Genomic DNA, 21,334 nt, shown 5'->3' with positions numbered 1-21,334 from the left:
GCTCCTTTATTATTTCTGTTTTGTTTTGTCATATATATATATATATATATATATATATATATATATATATATATATATATATATATATATATATATATATATACAGTGTTCGACAATTATATACATTTACTCGCCTGGGGCGGGTGGATTTAACCCCCGGGCGAGTAAATATTGGCCCAAGCAGCACACATGTGTTTTTTAAATATCCCGCGCTCGCGCTGCTGCTTTTCCCGCGCTCGCGCTGGAGAAAAAAAAAAAAAGCTGGAGGCGGGTTCATGTTGCTGGGGGAGATTACCCCGCCTCCGGCTCTCTGAGCAGTAGCCTCCCTCCTCAGCGCTTCCACTCCTCCCCCTTCCGGCAGCCAGCCCCTTCCACGCCTGTCTGCCTCAAGCCCCTGCAGGGCCATCTGTCGCCCACCCGGTGCTGCCCCCGCTGCCATGTGCGACCCCTCCTGCCGTGTGGGGGGCCCACTGCCGTGCAGGTGAGTGTGTGTGTGTGTGTGTGAGTGACAAACTGTGTGTGTGTGTGTGTGTGTGTGTGTGTGTGTGTGTGTGTGTGTGTGTGTGTGTGTGTGTGTGTGTGTGTGTGTGTGTGTGTGTGTGTGTGTGTGTGTGTGTGTGTGTGTGTGTGTGTGTGTGTGTGTGTGTGTGTGTGTGACAAACTGTGTGTGTGTGTGTGTGTGTGTGTGTGTGTGTGTGTGTGTGTGTGTGTGTGTGTGTGTGTGTGTGTGTGTGTGTGTGTGTGTGTGTGTGTGTGTGTGTGTTTGTCTGAGTGAGAGTGAGTGTCTGTGTGTCTGTGAGTGTGTCACCCTCTCTCTCCCTGTGTCACCCTCTCCCTGTGTCACCCTCCCTCTCCCTGTGTCACCCTCTCCCTCTCCCTGTGTCACCCTCTCCCTCTCCCTGTGTCACCCTCTACTTCACCCTCTCACCCTCTCCCTGTGTCACCCTCTCCCTGTGTCACCCTCCCTCTCCCTGTGTCACCCTCCCTCTCCCTGTGTCACCCTCCCTCTCCCTGTGTCACCCTCCCTCTCCCTGTTTCACCCTCCCTCTCCCTGTGTCACCCTCCCTCTCCCTGTGTCACCCTCCCTCTCCCTGTGCCACCCTCCCTCTCCTTGTGTCACCCTCCCTCTCCCTGTGTCACCCTCTCCCTCTCCCTGTGTCACCCTCTCCCTCTCCCTGTGTCACCCTCTCCCTCTCACCCTCTCCCTGTGTCACCCTCTCCCTGTGTCACCCTCTCCGTCTCCCTGTGTCGCCCTCTCCCTGTGTCGCCCTCTCCCTCTCTCTGTCACCCTCTCCCTGTCACCCTCTCCCTCTCTCTCTCTGTCTCCCTCTCCCTCCTCTGTCTCCCTCTCCCTCTCTGTCGCACTCTCTTCTTCGCTCTCTCTGTTGCACTCTCTCTTTGTCTCTCATTCTCTCAGTGTGTGTGTCTTTCATTCTCTCTCTTTCTCTGTGTGTCTCTCTTTCTCGCTCGTTCTCTGTGTGTCTCTCTTTCTCTCTCTTTCTCTGTGTGTCTCTCTTTCTCTCTCTTTCTCTGTGTGTCTCTCTTTCTCTCTCTTTCTCCGCGTGTCTCTCTTTCTCTCTCTTTCTCTGTGTGTCTCTCTTTCTCTCTCTGTGTGTGTGTGGGTGTTCCGCTGTCTGTCTGTCTGTCTCTCTCTGTCTGTCTCTCTCTGTGAAGCGCCGACGTCCAGACACTGGTTAAGGGGTTCAGGAAACTAGTCATTCACATCTGGCTTTTATTTCTAGATCCGACATTGACACACACACGCACACACACACACGTCTAATTGTAGTATAATGTAATACAATAAATACATGTATGTCAAAAATGAATGTTGTTCTGACTAGGAATTTATTAAATGTATTTTATTTATATATTTTATTTTAAAGCGGGGTTGGGGGCGGGACTAGGGGCGGAGTTGGGGGCGGGACTAGGGCGGAGTTGGGGGCGGGACTAGGTGGCGAGTAGATTTTTTGGTTGGGCGAGTAGATTTTTGGGTGATTTGTCGAACACTGTATATATATATATAATATATATATATATATATATATATATATAAGAAGAAGTGACCTAGGCGCAAAATGCAGGGAGAGGAAGAGAAGAGGGGGGGGGGGGAAAATATCATAGGGCAGTATGTCAAATCAATCAGGACTTAGGTGGTAAGATATGCAATTACCGTTTGTCAGCAATTTAAAGCCTTTAATCCACAGTGGGACTCAGGAACTCTGCTACTGATGAACTTCAATTTCGTCTTAGATTTCTTAGACTGCACAAGATTATTCAAACAATTTTCACAGCTTCATCATTGTTCTGCTGCTGGAAGGTGTCTTGTCACGGAATGGATCTCGCAGGGGAGGAGGGTGGGGGGAGAGGGAAGGAGAGTAATATAGGAGAAAAGGAATATAGTGTAAAACCTTTAATAAAATTCCTACTGTATCTAAAAACAACAGTTGGTATCCCACTCACATGTGTTGAATCGGATCAGAGCAGTTGAGAGTTTAAACTGAGTCTCTCACACTCATAGCACAGAAACGCCGGTCCACTGCACGGCTGGTATACCAGAGTCCTTCCGCATCACGTGTGACGGCTCCAACTCTCGCGAGAGTTCGTCTTCCACAATCCCTCTGTCACGGCTTCTGCTCTGGTGCAGGGGGTTTCTCTGCAGTGGGTCTCTGTCTGCTCCACCAATGCGCATGCCCTTTTTTTTTTTCTATTAATATCTTTGTCATGTATATTTTGTATTAAAATCATTATAATTATTATATGTTTAATCTTAAAGCTACATAGGGTCTTTTTTATATGTTCCTACCTTAGCCACCCCATAGGTTGTATTAACACAGTTGGCTACATACTCACGGTTAGGCAGATTATTCCATTAGGCGCTCCTTTATTATTTCTGTTTTGTTTTATCATATATATATATATATATATATATATATATATATATATATATAGTGACAGAGTCACTGACTCAGTAGGCTGGAATAGTGAATGGAGAGACGCTGCAGCCAGTTCACAGAGTGTTAATCTCCTCAGACAGAAGGAAGCACACCTGCAGCCTAATTAAGCAGGAGGCCTGGGAGACTGCAGGTTTAAAAGCAGGAAGTGACACACACACAGGGAGCTTGTTTTTCCACAGGAAGGTGGAGAGAACTCTCCCGGCTGGGAAGCCGTTGCTGTTGCTCTGGTCCCCAGTCCTGCGAGGAGCTAGGCTGCTGGGACCAGCTGGGACCCCAACCCAGGATAAAGATCAAGATCTCTGCGAGGCTGGACACAGCCTGCTCCCTGGAACCGTGTTCCTGTTTGCTTGTGGAGCTGCAAAACAGATAAGACTTTATTCTTATTATGCTTATTGGTTATCGTTTGTGTAGCATGTTTTGGGCATGACCAGATTAGCTGGCTGTCCTGTTAGTAAGGGCTCAAGAAGTGAGTTAGTGTCCCTAACGGGACTAGGCTTTAATTTGCAAGAAAGTAGTTTCTTAAAGGGACAGTGCACCTGTGCTTATTTTGGTTGTGGCTAATAAACCACTAGTGTTTAAAGTTTCCCATCGTGTCAAGCGTCTTACTGACCCCGCCGCGAGGCCGTCCTGCCACAATATATATATATATATATATATATATATATATATATATATATATATACATACTGTATACTGTGTTTGCTGACAGTCACTTCTTCCTAACAGTCCACTTCCACATACATACATATACATTAGCTTTGTATTTGTATCAGTATGAGAGGATAAAAATATCAGGTTTTGGTGTGATGCATATCCTAATAAAGTAACATTTAAAAAAATATTTTTCTTGTTTTTTGTGCTTGAAATTAAATCATTTGGAATGTTAAACCTGTTTATATAACCTTTTTACCGTGCACAGACTGGCTATCAGGGACATTCGTTTTAAGTGAGTGAGGCCATTTTATTGGTATATACAGTATATCTATGTAGTTATATGTATCTTTATATATATATATATATATATATATATATATATATATATATATATATATATATATATATATATATATATATATATATATTAAAACACAAAATAGGTGCCGCAGTCAAATCACCCCTAAAAGGTCGAATTAATGGGATAACCAGTGGTCAAGGTAAAAAATAACCCTCTGGTGGTGCTACTGACCCACAAAATGTATGAAACATAAAAAGAAAAAAGAAGGGTCAAAAAGGTGCACTCAAACAATATCTAATGAAAAATGGAAAAATGTACTTTATTAGCAATGAGAAATAAAAAAACACACAAGACAGACCCAAACAACTACCACATAATAAATTGCTGTGCGTAAATGCGGTTATACATATAGCACCAAGTCACATGGATTATGCACCAAAACACATGAAGGTCTGTTGAAAACCAATACATAAAGGTTCAAGTATGGCATAACAAAACCAGGGGAAAGAATAATTCCCCCAGTAATGAAACTAAGATCGGCCGATCTAAAAAAGGTGTTGAACAAACCAGACCACATGAAGGATAGTAATACCTCAAATGCCTGCTAGTCAAGCAGCAAGGATGAGAAATATATTGCATGAAGTAACATAAACATGAAAGGCACGGTTAATGGGTATAATAATAAGCATGATAAAACACACAGCATGAATACCTAACTGGCTAGGAAAATGATCATAAATAATGTAAACAAAGCCACTCAGATATATGTACAAATGACCCTGCAAGATGCTGCAAATGAGATGAAAAAACTGATACCAGCTGGGTGCTGCATCTATGGATTGAACAGCCAAGGGAGGGAGTCGAAATAGTGCACTGGTATACCTCAAGATTAGTCCTCAATGGTGAGATAATACTGCAGATAAGCAGGGGTCAGGATATAGCAACACAGGGGCAAAGCACACTGCAGATGAAGAATAAGCAGGGCAGTAGGGGAATCCCAATACAGACCAGCGTCCCTTGCGTCCCTTGCTCGGGCATCAGTAGTAGAACAAAGAAAAATCTGGAGGATAACAATGCAGCACACGGGTCAGGAAGAGGTAGGGGTGCTGTCACAGCTCTGCTCGACAGCCGTTTCACCTGAAAAGGCTTCTTCCAGGAGCGTGTAGTGTCAGCCTCCATGACTGCTCTTTAAAGGCTCCATTTTCGCGCCAAAAATCACCCTGCTGCAATCAGCCAATAGGAAATTCTTGCTGCGATCAGCCAATAGGAAATTCTGAAAAGATAGAGACGCGTCATCTGATGCCATGTTAGAGCAAGGAAGACTTACAGAGACAATCTTACTTAAAGAGACAGTCATGGAGAAACCAAAAGAGTTTAAAAAGAATGTGAATACAAGGGAATAAATACTAAGCAAAAGATTAAAAGGTAAAGAGAAAATGAATAAGGACAAAATAAATAGAAAAAACAATTAATAACAGTGAGATAAAAGGGAAAATGTTATAATAATCATTGAGATTGGTGAACTTATTATCTAATGAAAAAGGTCATATATAAATACTGTATGAAAGATAATTAACAAGTAATGAAAGAATACAGGAGAAGATTATTGAAGAATATCATTATGAAGAATCAGGAGCATAAAAAGAACACAGCAAATATGAAACTAAAGAAACATTGCAAAGCTAAGATAGTCATTAAGTCCTGTTGGGATCATAGTACCCAACTGAACTATCCATCTGCATTCCTTTTGTAGGAGAAGTTGCTCCACATTGCCGCCTCGAATGCTTATATTGATTCTGTCAATGGCAAAGGCCACCAGGGATGAGGGGTCTGAGTTGTGCACATCACGAAAGTGACGTGCCACACTTGTGATTTTTTTGAAAGATGCCAGATCTTTGGTGGCATTTTTGATATTTCGTGTGTGCTCCAGAACCCTAACACGAAATTCCCTGGTGGTCATGCCAATGTAAATCAGGCCGCAAGGACAGCTGAGATGGTAGATAATGTTCTTGGACTTACAATTGAGAAAGTGGAAAATCCTAAATTCTCATGTGCCTTTGGTATTGTAAAAGATGTTAGTCTGTTTCATATATCTACAAGAGGAACAGTGTCCACATTTATAGTATCCTGTTACATTAGCTTGATTTAGAAAGGTGGTGCTTAATGTGGTAGTATAGTGACTCCTCACCAGTAAATTCTTTAGGTTAGGTGCCTTTCTACTTGTGAGGTTGACTCTGTCGCCCAGAATAACCCTAAGGTCCTGATCTCCCAAGAGAATGTCCCAATGTTTTTGGAGAATATTTTTGAGGCTGTTCCATTTGTTATTGTAGGTTCTGATGAACCTGATTGTTTTGGATGATGTTTGTTTAATTTTAGGTTTTAATAGATCTTGTCTATCCAATTGACAGCTTTTCCTCAGACCCCACTTAATAACTGAACGACTGTAGCCCCTTGCTCTAAATCTGTTGGTCATCTCCATTGTTTGAGCTTTGAAGGTGTCCACAGTCGAGCAGTTACGGCGGAGTCTAATGAATTCTCCATTGGGTATTCCCCTGATCTGATGCATAGGATGAAAACTGCTGGCATGCAGTAAAGTGTTGCAAGATGTTGCCTTCCGATAAACATCTGTAACTATACGCCCATCAGATTCAACACTAATACTCAGATCAAGGTACTTGACATTGGTTTTGCTAAAGGTGTAAGTGAGCCTGATATTAATGCCGTTGTGGTTGAGAACATCGATGAACTGTTTGAGCAGGGATGCAGTACCCTGCCAAAGAATGAAAATATCATCGATATATCTCAACCACAACAGCACATGGGACGTAAACTCACTATTAGCCTCTGAGAAGACCTCTTCGCGTTCCCACCACCCCAGGAAGAGATTCACATAGGAGGGGGCACATGTTGCACCCATAGCCGTTCCTCTGATTTGTAAGTAATAAGTATTTTTAAATAAAAAATAATTATGTTTTAGAACAAAATCCAAAAGTTGTATTAAGGTATTGGTTAGATTTGTACTCAGGTTCTGCATGGATATGAAGAATTTTGAGGCAAAAATGCCATCTTCATGGCGGATACAGGTATATAGTTTTTCAACGTCACACGTTACTAGTATGGTATCAGTATCAGCAAACACATTATCCAGCCGTGAGAGTATATCCATGCTTTCCCTGAGATAAGATGGTAAGGTTTCAACAGATAAACGTAAAAAAGCATCAATGAAACGGCTAATGGGCTCACACAACCCTCCCATACCGGACACATAAGGTCTTCCTGGGGGGTGGGAGAGGTTCTTGTGGATCTTGGGTAAAAGAGTGTGGGTGTGACTGGATACTTGGTGATTAAACCGTCATGATGACGTTTGGTGATAATACCCTCTGCCAATGCCTCACGCACCAAGATATCAAGTTCTTCCTTGAACTTACTGGTGGGATCCCCCTGCAACTGTCTATAACAATCTCTATCCCGTTGTTGTTTGAATGCTTCTGCTTCATATAACTTTCTAGGCCAGATGACAATGTTACCCCCCTTATCGGAGGATTTTATTATAACATCAGGTAAAGATTTTAGTTCTTTAATCGCTGTCCATTCTGACCTATAAATGTTACTGGGGCCTCCTACATCTGATAATTCAGAAATATCACGGATTACCATATTAGAAAATACCTCCACCTGTGATATCGCCTGAATAGGAGGGCAAAAAATGGATTTTGCCTTGAAGTTTCTCACAGGTTCAAGCTCGTTGATGTCATGAGTTGATCCCTCTTGTTCTTGCGTAGCGAGCACGGGATTAGGGACCGGGATTTCAGTCCCAGAGTCTGATAATTCCTCAATAGTAGGAGTTTTAAGGAAATGCTTAGGAGTTTCCTACAAAAAAGTTGATGTTAAAGGTTGTGAATAAAAACACAAGTCTGAGGATATATTTGGCAGAATGACAAATAAGTTTATTTTCTTTGTGCGGTGCACACGCAGAGGAGGGTTTCAAAATAAAAACTCTCCCAACGACATGGTAGCATACAGGCATTATTTATACACAAAATACTAAACCCACGCCCCCTCTACAAGGTTGCGTGTCGTCACTACGTGAGCGTAAAAGGTAAACAAACTTATGCACACGAATACATCGAGTTAAAGCATTATTATGGGATGCATATTAGAAATGAAATGATTCAGCTAATATTCCTTATACAAGCCGGTAACTTTTACTCTACATACAGAACACATTGCCCCCCACCTCGGACAGGGCCAATCTGTCTCGTATTTTCATAACATTGGCACATTGCCTTCCTGCTCAAGGTCCTTTGGCTTAGATGAACCGCTCAATATCAATTGGAACTTCAGAAGAAAAAATGTATTTTAAACTAACGTTCATACCAACTTTCATACAGACAAATAGACAATATCAGGCACCTAAGATGGATGCTGACTCAAAATGGTTGCTTAGATCCCAGTGCTGTTATGTCAGACCTCCCCCTTACGTCATATTCTCACTTTGTCATTGAACATCCTTGATCCACTCGAAAGTATCACAGCGATGTGTAGGAGCAAAGGACAGGCCATGTTCTAGTACTTGGATTTGTATGGGACTGAGTATGGTGTCAGATAAATTAACAACAGCAAGAGGTTTTACTTCCGCTGCTGCTTGCCCTTCTGGTACTTGTATCCGAACAGGCCTCTGTCCCTTAGACTTCTTGCTCCCGCGTCTCGTCCGCCTCCTCCTGTGCCCATTGGTCCCTGATATAAAAAAGGGATTGATCCTGTTGCCTTTGTAGGTGGATTCATTGTATCACAGTCAGAGGAATCCATCTCTGCAGTGGTTGCTCCTGCTTTGGGGTTCTTTTTCTTTCTACGATAACCCGGTTTGGAGTGGCTCCATTTGTAAACCTTCCCTAGCTTGTAATCAGATAAGTCCCGATCAAATTATATATATATACATATACATATATATATATATATATATATATATATATATATATATATAGTGCAGAATAAATGAGTTCTTCAGTATTCGGTGATACCTTTTTTATTGGACTAACAATGTATGTCATAGGACAAGCTTTCGAGAGTTATCCTCTCTTCTTCAGGTCAAGCAATACTGATATACAAATGAATCTATGGCTAAAACAGTGTAGAGAGAGGGGAAAAAAAACAACAGATATTTACTGTAGATAACGGTGCACACGCAGAGGAGGGTTTCAAAATAAAAACTCTTCCAACGACATGGTAGCATACAGGCATTATTTATACACAAAATACTAAACCCACGCCCCCTCTACAAGGTTGCGTGTCGTCACTACGTGAGCGTAAAAGGTAAACAAACTTATGCACACGAACACATCGAGTTAAAGCATTATTATGGGATGCATATTAGAAATGAAATGATTCAGCTAATATTCCTTATACAAGCCGGTAACTTTTACTCTACATACAGAACACATTGCCCCCCCCTCGGACAGGGCCTATCTGTCTCGTATTTTCATAACATTGGCACATTGCCTTCCTGCTCAAGGTCCTTTGGCTTAGTTGAACCGCTCAATATCAATTGGAACTTCAGAAGAAAAAATGTATTTTAAACTAACGTTCATACCAACTTTCATACAGACAAATAGACAATATCAGGCACCTAAGATGGATGCTGACTCAAAATGGTGGCTTAGATCCCAGTGCTGTTATGTCAGACCTCCCCCTTACGTCATATTCTCACTTTGTCACTCCCTCCTTTTTTATTCTTAAAACATAGCTTTTGAGAATTAAGTTTATGATGATAGTCCAGGGATAACTCAGAGGACAAGGGCGCGTGCCCTTCACTGTCATAGTCTCGTAAGGCGCTGCGGCCAATATGTCTTTTGGAGTTGAATAACTGTGATCGGCATCTTCTTTCTTCAAGGGACTGCTGTTTTCTGGCATCTGCAAAGAGTGGCATCTGAATGGGGGAGGGGGTCGCACACCTGTGGATCATACCTTTGCAACACGTGACACACACATATAACAAGTAACACTCCCACACATCCAAGCATTCAAAAGTTTTTGCTCCAAGTGATCTAAGCCATTCACCTAACCCCGAGGGTGATAATCTGTCACTTCCCTTTGTAACCCTCTTTTGAATCTCTTGTATTTAATCAAGTTCATGCTGCACATTGCTACACTGATCTGGAATAAAAACACAACATTGTTCTTTAATCAAAACACATACCCCTCCTTTTGAAGCTCAAACATAGTCTAAAGCAATTCTGTTTTGTAAGGCCATAAGCCTAATCTGAACCTGTTCTTGGTTTAATGATAAAATTAAAACTGCAAAATTAAGGCCACATCCTTCCTGTAAATTGTTATCTGACTAAACATACATTTTTACACAGGTTTCATTGGTTGGTGGAGACACTTGACCCATAAATTGATTCTTGTTCCTAGTGTGTGATACACCCTTTAAAGAGGTTCCCTTAAAAAAAATTGGAAAAATACAGAAATTATACACATAATACTAAAAACCTTATTTTATGCAAGCAACCTTTCTTTGGATATGCAGTTGCTAGATAAAAGAAATGGCATCTATCTCTATCATCATATATTTTCAGAATCATCACAACATTCTATCACTGAGAATTGAGGGGGTTTGATATCTGTGGAAGAGAATGCATGATCCTCACCCCTGCACGCATTGCATACATCATTCACTCAGAATATCAGAACAGACGATGTATGCGATGGGTCAACATGGCTGACTTCTGATCCTTTCCTTGTGGCTGACACACGCCCCTGGATGACTCCCTCCTTTCGGTGGAGGTGCAACACACTTCTGGATCAAAGTTTTGCTGCACATGACACATACATAGAGAGTGATGAGTACTGCCAAAACACATACAAGAGCTTTCACAAGCAACGCTTCCTGGAAACCAATCCTCCCATCAAGGCTCAATTGTACATACACCTTAAATTTCTAACTTAACACACTCTAAAGAATAACAATATTGAGTCTCTGAAAAAATGAAATGTTCTGATAAAACCTGGCCTTAGCCTGGTGTCTTATTTTCCTCGTTGGTTAACGGTTAGAGTTTTTACTCAGCAAGACGTTAACTTGCTGCGGCTGTGCTTTAGAGGACTTTGGTCTTTGGTGGCGCTGGAACGTTTGGTGGAGCTGAAACGAGCTTTACGTGCTTTGGGTCCAGGAAAAGAACTCTGCCACTTTGACTTTGCTGTATTGGTGGTTACTTTAGGCCTTTTCACCTGGGATGAAGAGCATGCTTGCGCAGGAAATATGTGACTATTAACCCCATCTCGAGTCCCATCACCTTTGCCTAGAGAGACTCAAAAAATGTATTAGTTGCAGACAACTTATTGTTTTATTACCAATAACATGGTCCTTAATTCATTCCTTTGGACTGCTGATAGTCACAAGTCATCCCATATGTGTCTCATAGGGAGATAATTTATACCTAGAAATAAATTCTTGTCTCAATGTGTTTACTCCTGTCTTAGCACCCGCATATAGACAGAGGTATTCCCTATTATTGTTCCTAATTAAAACTAAGTAGCCAATGTGAACCTGACTTTGATACAATCTAAGTTCCTGAAACTTTGGGGCCTCATCCCTTACCAAACCACTTGCTTCCATAATTAATTCTATCCTGTCTGCAGGCCATATCCCTAAGACTGGGAAACTACCAGAGTTTGTCCCAATCTTCAAAAGTGGGGACAAAAAACACTGTCTCACACTACAGGCCAATCTCTCTTTTCCCAATACTATCCACTGTCATGGAAATATATTCACCCCCCAATTAAGCAATTATTTCACCCATACGAATCTCCCTAGCCCATCCCTATCTGGCGTTTACCCCAAACACTCCACTGTAACTATTCTGCTAAAAAATTTGAAATGCCTTGTATATAATGAATACCTTATTCACTTATGTAACTGCTTTTGCAACTATGCCCCTATATTTAACCCTATGCACAAGACACAACCACAAATGACTACCAAATTCACCACTTCCTGGCAAACCCATTCTAGATTACACAGCAATTTTTGACAATAACCACTGCTTATGGACACCTTTGGAAAAAATAAATGGTTAAAAGTTATAACATACATCACATATTCAGTTAATAGACAAATGATTTTGTACAAGACTTCACACTAATGTCTTGCTTTATATAATCTCTTTGCACAGTGCTGAGCACACGGTCAGCTTTATGATTCTAAAGACACTCTGCATATTCATCTGACTAAAGAAAAAATATTTTCTATAAGACTTGTTTCCGGGCAAAGAGCCATTTTGTTTCTGGGCGTTTCGCCAATTGACCCTGAAAAGATAAGATAACGGTACACCACGGCTTCCTCCTGAAAAATAATAATTATTGGATTGGAACTTTTGCTTAAAGTTTAAATACATGGAGCTTTATCCAGAGCCCTAAGAACTACATTTTTTATGACCTTTCAAAAATTAATCAACAGGCTTTTATATAGCTGAGGTTTATATAACTTCTTAACACACAAATAACTCCACCCGCTCATGCTATCTCCCTACACTCAGTTCTTTTTAATGCCTTCTGTTTGAACTTTTATAGTTTCACTGACTTCATTCACTACAAATTTATGCTATCTTGTTGCAATTCTGTCCTTTCTCAAGCTACACAAACCTATTTCTCTCCATTAATCAACACTCACAAGTCTAACCCCACACTAACTCTTCTTTCATCTCACCTCAGGACTTTGCTGACTATTTTAAGCAAGAGGTTGAATCCATACACCAGAACATTCCCTCTTTTCCTCCTATCCTACTTCGCTTCCTACTCTCTTCCTGCTTTCTTTGACTCTTTTTCCACTGTCTCAAAAGAGAGTGTCACCATCACTGTTGATCTCCTCTTCTCCCTCTAATCTGCTACATTTCCATTCTCCTTCAAACATGTAATAGTTATACCATGACTCACAAATAGCAAGCTTGACCCTACCCCTCTTTCTAACTACTGAATTCTCTTGCTTGCTCCATTTTCTCAACACCCATTCTCTCCTTAACCCTCTACAATCTGACTTCTGCACTGCTCCCTCCATGGAGACAATTCTCACTACAATAACTGATGACCTATATGCTGCCCAAGACAGAGGTCATTACACTCTGCTCCTATTACTCTCTGCAGCATTTGCCTCTGTGGACCACACTCTTCTCTATTCTCTGTACACACTCTCTCTAGGTGACCTAATAACATCTCTTAGGTTTAAATATCACCTCTATGCTGACAACACCCTCAGCTACTTTTCAACCCTTGACCTTACACCTGCCATACAAACCTAAGTTTCTGAATGTCTCTCTGTTATCTCATCCTGGAAGACCCTCTTTTGCCTTAAACTTAACATGGCAAAAACAGAGTTCCTCATACTTCCTCCCAAACCTGACCCTATTACCTCCTTCCACATTACTCTTCAATCTTCCATGCAGTAGCTCAAGCACGCTGCTTAGGATTCATTCCCTCAACTCCTCTCTCATATTCTCCTCTTTCATTCAAAACATTTCTATAACTGTCGCTTTTTCCTCCACAATATCACAAAGATACACCTGTTCCTCTGTTGCTCAACTATTAAAAACTCTGATACAGACCCTCATTCTCTCCCCTCTTGATTACTGTAATCCCCCTGCTATCCCAGCTTCCTGACTTTCTCCTGTCTTCCCTACTATCTCTCCCAAACGCTGCTGCCAGAATCACTCTACTCTTTAAACTCTGATTCTGCGTTTCCCCTCCTGAAATTCCTCTCCTGGCTTCTAATCAAATCCTACTGTTTCTGTACACTTTCCCTGCCTACCAATTAGATTGTAAGCTCCTCAGAGCAGGGACTTCTCTTCCTTAATGTTACTTTTATGTCTGGATCACTTATTCCATGACCTCTTACCTTTACCATTTGCTAACTATATGATTACGACGTGCACCACTCCTGTGAAGCGCTATGCATATTAATGGCTTTATATACATGAAAACATACAATACAATATATACTTCAAACAATGCTTCATTTTTAAACACAAAATGTTCCCAAACATCTTAATCCTCTAGAAATAAAATTGAAATGTGTTTTTGCTCGTTAAACACAATACAGAACACACACAATACAAAAAACTTCTCTCACACACAGCCAAACAACATCACAAAAATAACAAACAAATAAAAGAAAAACATTTCTCCCCTATTACCCCACAATTTCACCCTGCAACTATATTAAAAAAAAGTTCCCTTCTCTTTCTTTACTCTCATAAATAACCTAAATAGGAGACTCATAAATAACCTAAATAGGAGACTCCTGAGGACGCCAAGAAAGGTGAAATGCATAGAGTGACGCTGTCTCTACCCACTGGAACCCTTGGATGCCGTGACGTCACCTCCGGTTGCTGACACGCACTCGTGACCCGCATAGCAGAGAAGGAGGGAGACCAGAGAGAGAGGCCCCATCCGGTGGCAGCATCGAGCGATACTTGCAGAGATCATTGAGATCTAAAATGCTGTTTTTTATCTTGCAACATGTGAGTAGATTGGATTATAACTACTTCACTTATTAAATTGTTTTACGGTCTATGCTATGTCCAGTGTTTTCCTGCCCTAAGGTCAGCTGAGAACCACACTATTCTGGCAACACCATACTCCACAGACTGACACCAGCTCTTAAAGATACCTTTATGTGCCTTCATCCTACCTCACGTTTGTGAGTATTCTGTGTACACATTCTGTGCTAGCAACTTTACTCCACCACTGTCTGCACAATATTGCACCAAAAGCATTTTTCTTTTTATATGTTCCCACATGGTATGCGCTTCCTGATGATCCACTTGCCATTTCCTCAAAAGGTGCCTTTTACCTTGATTCTTACGAGCGCTCAGATTTGAGTGACCGAGGAGTGGTTTTTCCAGGTGCTCAGCTTCCGGTATTTCTGGGTTTCTATTCTGGGCGCCATCTGTTAAAGGTTGTGAATAAAAACACAAGTCTGAGGATATATTTGGCAGAATGACAAATAAGTTTATTTTCTTTGTGTGCGGTGCACACGCAGAGGAGGGTTTCAAAATAAAAACTCTTCCAACGACATGGTAGCATACAGGCATTATTTATACACAAAATACTAAACCCATGCCCCCTCTACAAGGTTGCGTGTCGTCACTACGTGAGCGTAAAAGGTAAACAAACTTATGCACACGAATACATCGAGTTAAAGCATTATTATGGGAGGCATATTAGAAATGAAATGATTCAGCTAATATTCCTTATACAAGCCGGTAACTTTTACTCTACATACAGAACACATTGCCCCCCACCTCGGACAGGGCCAATCTGTCTCGTATTTTCATAACATTGGCACATTGCCTTCCTGCTCAAGGTCCTTTGGCTTAGATGAACCGCTCAATATCAATTGGAACTTCAGAAGAAAAAATGTATTTTAAACTAACGTTCATACCAACTTTCATACAGACAAATAGACAATATCAGGCACCTAAGATGGATGCTGACTCAAAATGGTTGCTTAGATCCCAGTGCTGTTATGTCAGACCTCCCCCTTACGTCATATTCTCACTTTGTCATTGAACATCCTTGATCCACTCGAAAGTATCACAGCGATGTGTAGGAGCAAAGGACAGGCCATGTTCTAGTACTTGGATTTGTATGGGACTGAGTATGGTGTCAGATAAATTAACAACAGCAAGAGGTTTTACTTCCGCTGCTGCTTGCCCTTCTGGTACTTGTATCCGAACAGGCCTCTGTCCCTTAGACTTCTTGCTCCCGCGTCTCGTCCGCCTCCTCCTGTGCCCATTGGTCCCTGATATAAAAAAGGGATTGATCCTGTTGCCTTTGTAGGTGGATTCATTGTATCACAGTCAGAGGAATCCATCTCTGCAGTGGTTGCTCCTGCTTTGGGGTTCTTTTTCTTTCTACGATAACCCGGTTTGGAGTGGCTCCATTTGTAAACCTTCCCTAGCTTGTAATCAGATAAGTCCCGATCAAATTATATATATATACATATACATATATATATATATATATATATATATATATATATATATATATATATATATATATATATATATAGTGCAGAATAAATGAGTTCTTCAGTATTCGGTGATACCTTTTTTATTGGACTAACAATGTATGTCATAGGACAAGCTTTCGAGAGTTATCCTCTCTTCTTCAGGTCAAGCAATACTGATATACAAATGAATCTATGGCTAAAACAGTGTAGAGAGAGGGGAAAAAAAACAACAGATATTTACTGTAGATAAGGTAGGGTGTTAAGTGTTTGAAGCCAGGGGACAGTGTCAAAGAAAGGTGTGGAGGGGGAGGGATACTGGGAGGGGGAGAGAAAGTGTGGATAAGAATAAAGGCAAGCAGGATGATTACAAGCAATTTTGATAGGGTGTGAGAAAACCCATGTCCGCATTAAGTCCTTTGGTTTTAGTGTCAAAGAGTCTTATCATTCTGAGTTCAAATGTTTTCCGTTCTTGGGTGCTTTTAAACATTCCATTGAGGATTTTGATTTTTAGATCATTTATGGAATGATCTGGTTGTGAGAAGTGATGTCCCACAGGTGAGCAGTATCTTCCTTCTTCGTGATGGAGTATAGAGTGTCTGTGCATATTCATTCTTCCTTGTAGTTTTTGGCTGGTTTCCCCAATGTAGCAACCTTGGTCACATTTGTTGCACTGAATCATATACACTAAATTCCTAGATGTGCAGCTGTATGATCCTTTAACATTGAATGTTCTATGGTTGTGACTGGTTGTGGGATCCTGGCAAATATGTTTGCAGAGTTTGCAGCGTTTGTTGCTGCACGGTGTTGTGCCATTATCCATGTCTTTAAAATCGTTGTGAAGTTTTCTGCTGACTAATTTCTGTTTGAGGTTTGGTGGTTGCCAGAATGCAAGAATGGGAGGTTTGGGAAAGATTTCTTTTAATGTCATATTTGCACTTTAATACACAGTCACTGCAATACATACTGTACATATATAGAGTACACATATATGATATACCCTTACCCACTGACACACATAAGTAAACTGATATTCAGTCACACTACAGTACCTACATGTATACATACATACATATGTAGCCCTGGTTCCTAGCGAACACAGGCCACTACCATATGCTGTATTACCTGTAGGCTCACAGGGTCTGAGCCTCTGCCACGGAGAGCCTGGGGTACACACAATGCCTATAACTCGGTGCAGCGCCTCCACCTGCGACAGCTTCCGCCCGAGGGGAAGTGGGTCTTCGCAGAACTTATGTACATAACACACACAGCAATCCCTTAACCAATCAACTTTACTTGCATTAACTATATATGTTATACCAACAGGTGTCCCTCCCTAGAGGAGACACTATACTCGGCGTCTCACTGAACGCTCACCCTCCCGTCTCCCTTCACCGGGTGATCCCACCCCGTGTCCAGTTCCCCTTGGGAATAGTTCTCCCCCCCTCAAGTGAGTCAATGAAAGTGTATGAGTGTGACTGCGGAGCCACTTTGTCCTGAGTGAAGAATGGTACCGTTGGTGCACTTTAGAATTACCTGCCGGGCACTCCAGTACCCGGTGCGGCTACAATATTCACAAAGGATCAGCGAGGTGTAGATGACGTCACCCGTAGGTGTCTAGGGCGATCCCACCCAGACACGCTGCAGCTCGATAGCGGGGTCTGAGCCTAGACCTCCCGCTCACTTAGAACTGTCCCGATGGTGATAGTGTGGCAATAAAGGGAACCGGAACCTAACTATGGCCAGTCCCTAGCTTCGCTTGTCTCTACGGGGACTCAGGGCCTAACTGGGCCTGGGGCATGCGGCCTAGGTAGGAGGCGGTCTGCCTCCCCACACCGCAGCTCCTTCTCCTCTCCTCTCCCACCAACTCTGAACTCACGTGCACGCAACCACTTCCTTTTCCTTAAGGCCTCGCACCTCATTGGTCCAGGGGCATCACGGGGACCCGCGGGGGCTGCTGGGACCCATCGTGCTCTACCTCCTTTGCAGGCTTTTCCTCATCCTCGATCTGCGCATGCGCAACCTCTGCTAGGCTAAGTCTGCGCTGACGCCAACCACAACATGGCGGCTCCCTTATGCGGAACCTCCGTTATCAGAGTGTTCCTTAACTGCAGCATAGCCTCCCATAACAACCAAAAAGGGTGGAAAGAGGGTCCCGGCTACACATACATACATACATACAGTATAGGCCTACACTTAAACACATACAAACTACACATACCTTGGGCCTTATTCTATAAAGTCAGTAGGGTGTTCCATGCAGTAGGACCAATTTGGCACTAACACTTTTTATTGAATAAGGACACTTGAGCACAAACAGTGTGCCCAGGAAGGAGGAAGCAGAGAGATACTTTCCACATAGAAGCCCAAATCCACAAAAGGGTGCTGAGGTGTGCTAAATCTTAGCACCTTTTTGTTGATCTGGGCTATAATTCTAAAAGTATGTGAACGTGAGATCAGGATCAGGAAGCTGTAGTATTTGCATTGAATACAAACAACATACTATAAACATCCACTAAACATATACACATGCAATTTGTCAGGTTGCTGGGCTTGTTTTCTCTAACATACAGATGAAGCAAGACTTACTGTCCCCGGTGCCGGGACAGTGTCTGACCCCACGTGGCACTGGCACCAAAGACATTAAGGCTTGCTACAGTACATCTGTATTTTATTTATATTTTATTCTGGAAGTCTTGTTTTTCCGTTGAAAACATAAAAAGTATATTGATTTATTAGCTATGTTAACCAATAGAGACTTGTATAGAACTAATGCAATATTATTTTTATAGATGAAGCATAGAGTACTGCATGAAGCATACCAGCCTTTTGACGTCACATCAATACAAGTGGCGCTGAACAGACTGTTCTTTTTGCAAGCCTCTAAAGACTTGGTGTTTAGATGATAAAGGGCACCACTTTTTCTAATCTATTATTAACTGTCATGTGCATATTGCTGCAGAAGCCCTTAGCAAAAAAAAAGCAAGGCATGTTTTTGAGGTGGAATGATTAAGTGCTTTATGCTGCCTTTTCTGTTTACTCTTACAAATACTGCTACTGAGTCCGCACAGTTCTTCTTACCCATAATTCTGTTAAACATAATCTTTGAAAGCAATCAGTCATGGGTATTTCCCTCACACTGTCTTTAAATAATTTCTTAGTTTTAGTTTTAAAAGAGGCTTATAATTATAATCCCTGCATTTCATGCCAGTTAATTGAATGTTGTTTAAATGCATTGTTTAAATGCATCCACATTAGAGTCTTCTTATAATTATTGGGAGGCTACATGCTGAGCTGCCAGTTAAATTAGATTCTGATGGCTGATAAATGTATTGTTGACAGGGAATACGTACAACAATAATGTCTCTCTCTCTCTCACGTCCAAAACGTATATTTCAGGGTCTGGAAGAAGCAAACACCACCTTTAGGTATGACCTAAATAATGTCAGGTTAAATCCCTTTTCTATCATGAATGGCCTTTAATACATATGCAATGTTAGGGGGACACCTCTTTTCCATATTATTAGCACTTATGGCAGGGGGAAAAAAACATGCACTTTTTAAGGAGTAGCACTAGGGTAACATTAAGTTATTTGCTTTAGTACATAGCCATTATGATTATCCGTATGTTAATTTAGGTTAATGTTAGGTAAATAGCCTAACACTGCTAAATGCATCTGGCCATAAATATGCATATAGCCTAAAGAAAGAAGAAGAGAAGTGCATGCTCCCACAGTGTAATTCTGTGATTTAATAATGATGCAGTTAAAAGAAAGTGTTGTTAAAGTCACATTTTGAGAAAATATATACAGCTTATCTATCAGATGATTGATTTAGACAAAATATTAAATATTGAATGTGCTATCCTCCTGTCTGAGCATTTGGGTATACATGGCATTAATATGGGTATGTAGGACATTCAGATAAGTTATCTTCATGTGCTTGTTTTTTATTAAAAGCTAATGTACTTGAAGTTAACTTATCATTTATAATTGTCTGAAGACAAACATTACATGAAATAGTAGACGTAACTAAGTGATATGATATTTGATTTGGATGGTTTCTTTTGGAGGCAAATTTTTACAAATATACTGTTGTATGGAACCTTTAAACACTGGATATTAAATGAAGTACATTCTTTCTCATGACCTAACTAGAGTCTTCAAAGAATATTTACTTGAAATGTCATGGTAAAATCTGAGAGAGTAAAGATCTAATGTCTTTCTTACATTCACAACCAACTCAAATTGATGAGGTGGTGATAAATGATATGCATTGAGACATTTAAGACACAATGTAGATCAATACAGAGATAAAAGAAAACATAGTAATACATCCATAAGTAATTAATATTGCAATACATTACTAATCAAAGCATGAGCTAAAAAATATACTGTATTTTGTTACAAGTATATGGGTATGCATGAATTACTTTAATGGGTGTATATCCATACAGGAGGAGTACGGGTGTAGGAATAATATGGCTATTTGATCCAAAGAGAAATAGTTTTAATACCAATGAGAGTTATAATTAAAAACATTAAAAATATTGTAAAAGTAACACTTAGAAGTGATATAAATGTTTTTGGACAGATTTACTTGAATGTAGAAGCAGTTTTAATTACCGTATTGCCAATACACAAGCACAAGCAAATGCAGTTGTGCAGTGTAGCAAACTTGGCAGTTTTTCAATGAATAAGGATCTTTTAGCAATTATCCACTATTTAGAATCTAACCACTCATTGAGGGGTATTAATATACAAAACAAGTAGGAAGTAATATTATTTCTGATTTATTGAATTATTCACATTACAATATAAAGAAAAATCAGATAATGTGGATTTCATAAGCATAGGATGTGCTAAAGGAGACAATTTTGTGTTGCTGCAATCAATATTGTATTTAGTGTTATGTTCTTCTATCGTCTAACACCTGAATAAGTGGCACATTTGAAACCATATACAGTAGAGCGCAAATTGAACTCATACAGTAGATATTCATTGGAGGACCATAGTAAAGTACATAGAACAGGCAAATACAAATAAGTTATGTTTCCATTGCAGATGAGAATTGGGATACTACTGAGCACACACATGGGTAGATCCACAAACCTCCATTAAATCAGGGCAACAAACTTCATGTTCCCTAAATAGTTAATGGATGTTATCTTTTCTGATGCGGGGTTAGCCAGATGTCGCAATGCTAGCTGGCAGTAATGGTGGCTGGTGTTAGCCGTATGCTAATATATCATGCAATATATACCTGGCATCTTTCTTCCTTCTCAATTCAAAATAATGTATTAATCACTTGGAAGCAACGGTAGCCAAGAGAGCATGAATTATGCATGCCTTCATCGTACTGTCACAAACGCCACACCTGTGAGTCATTAACACCATGTTAAATCACTAACTGAGCTTTGTGATC

This window comes from Ascaphus truei, chromosome 3 (genome assembly GCF_040206685.1).
Source record: "Ascaphus truei isolate aAscTru1 chromosome 3, aAscTru1.hap1, whole genome shotgun sequence".
NCBI lineage: Eukaryota > Metazoa > Chordata > Amphibia > Anura > Ascaphidae > Ascaphus > Ascaphus truei.
The sequence above is the reverse complement of the archived record's forward strand: the minus strand, read 5'-3'. Positions refer to the sequence as shown.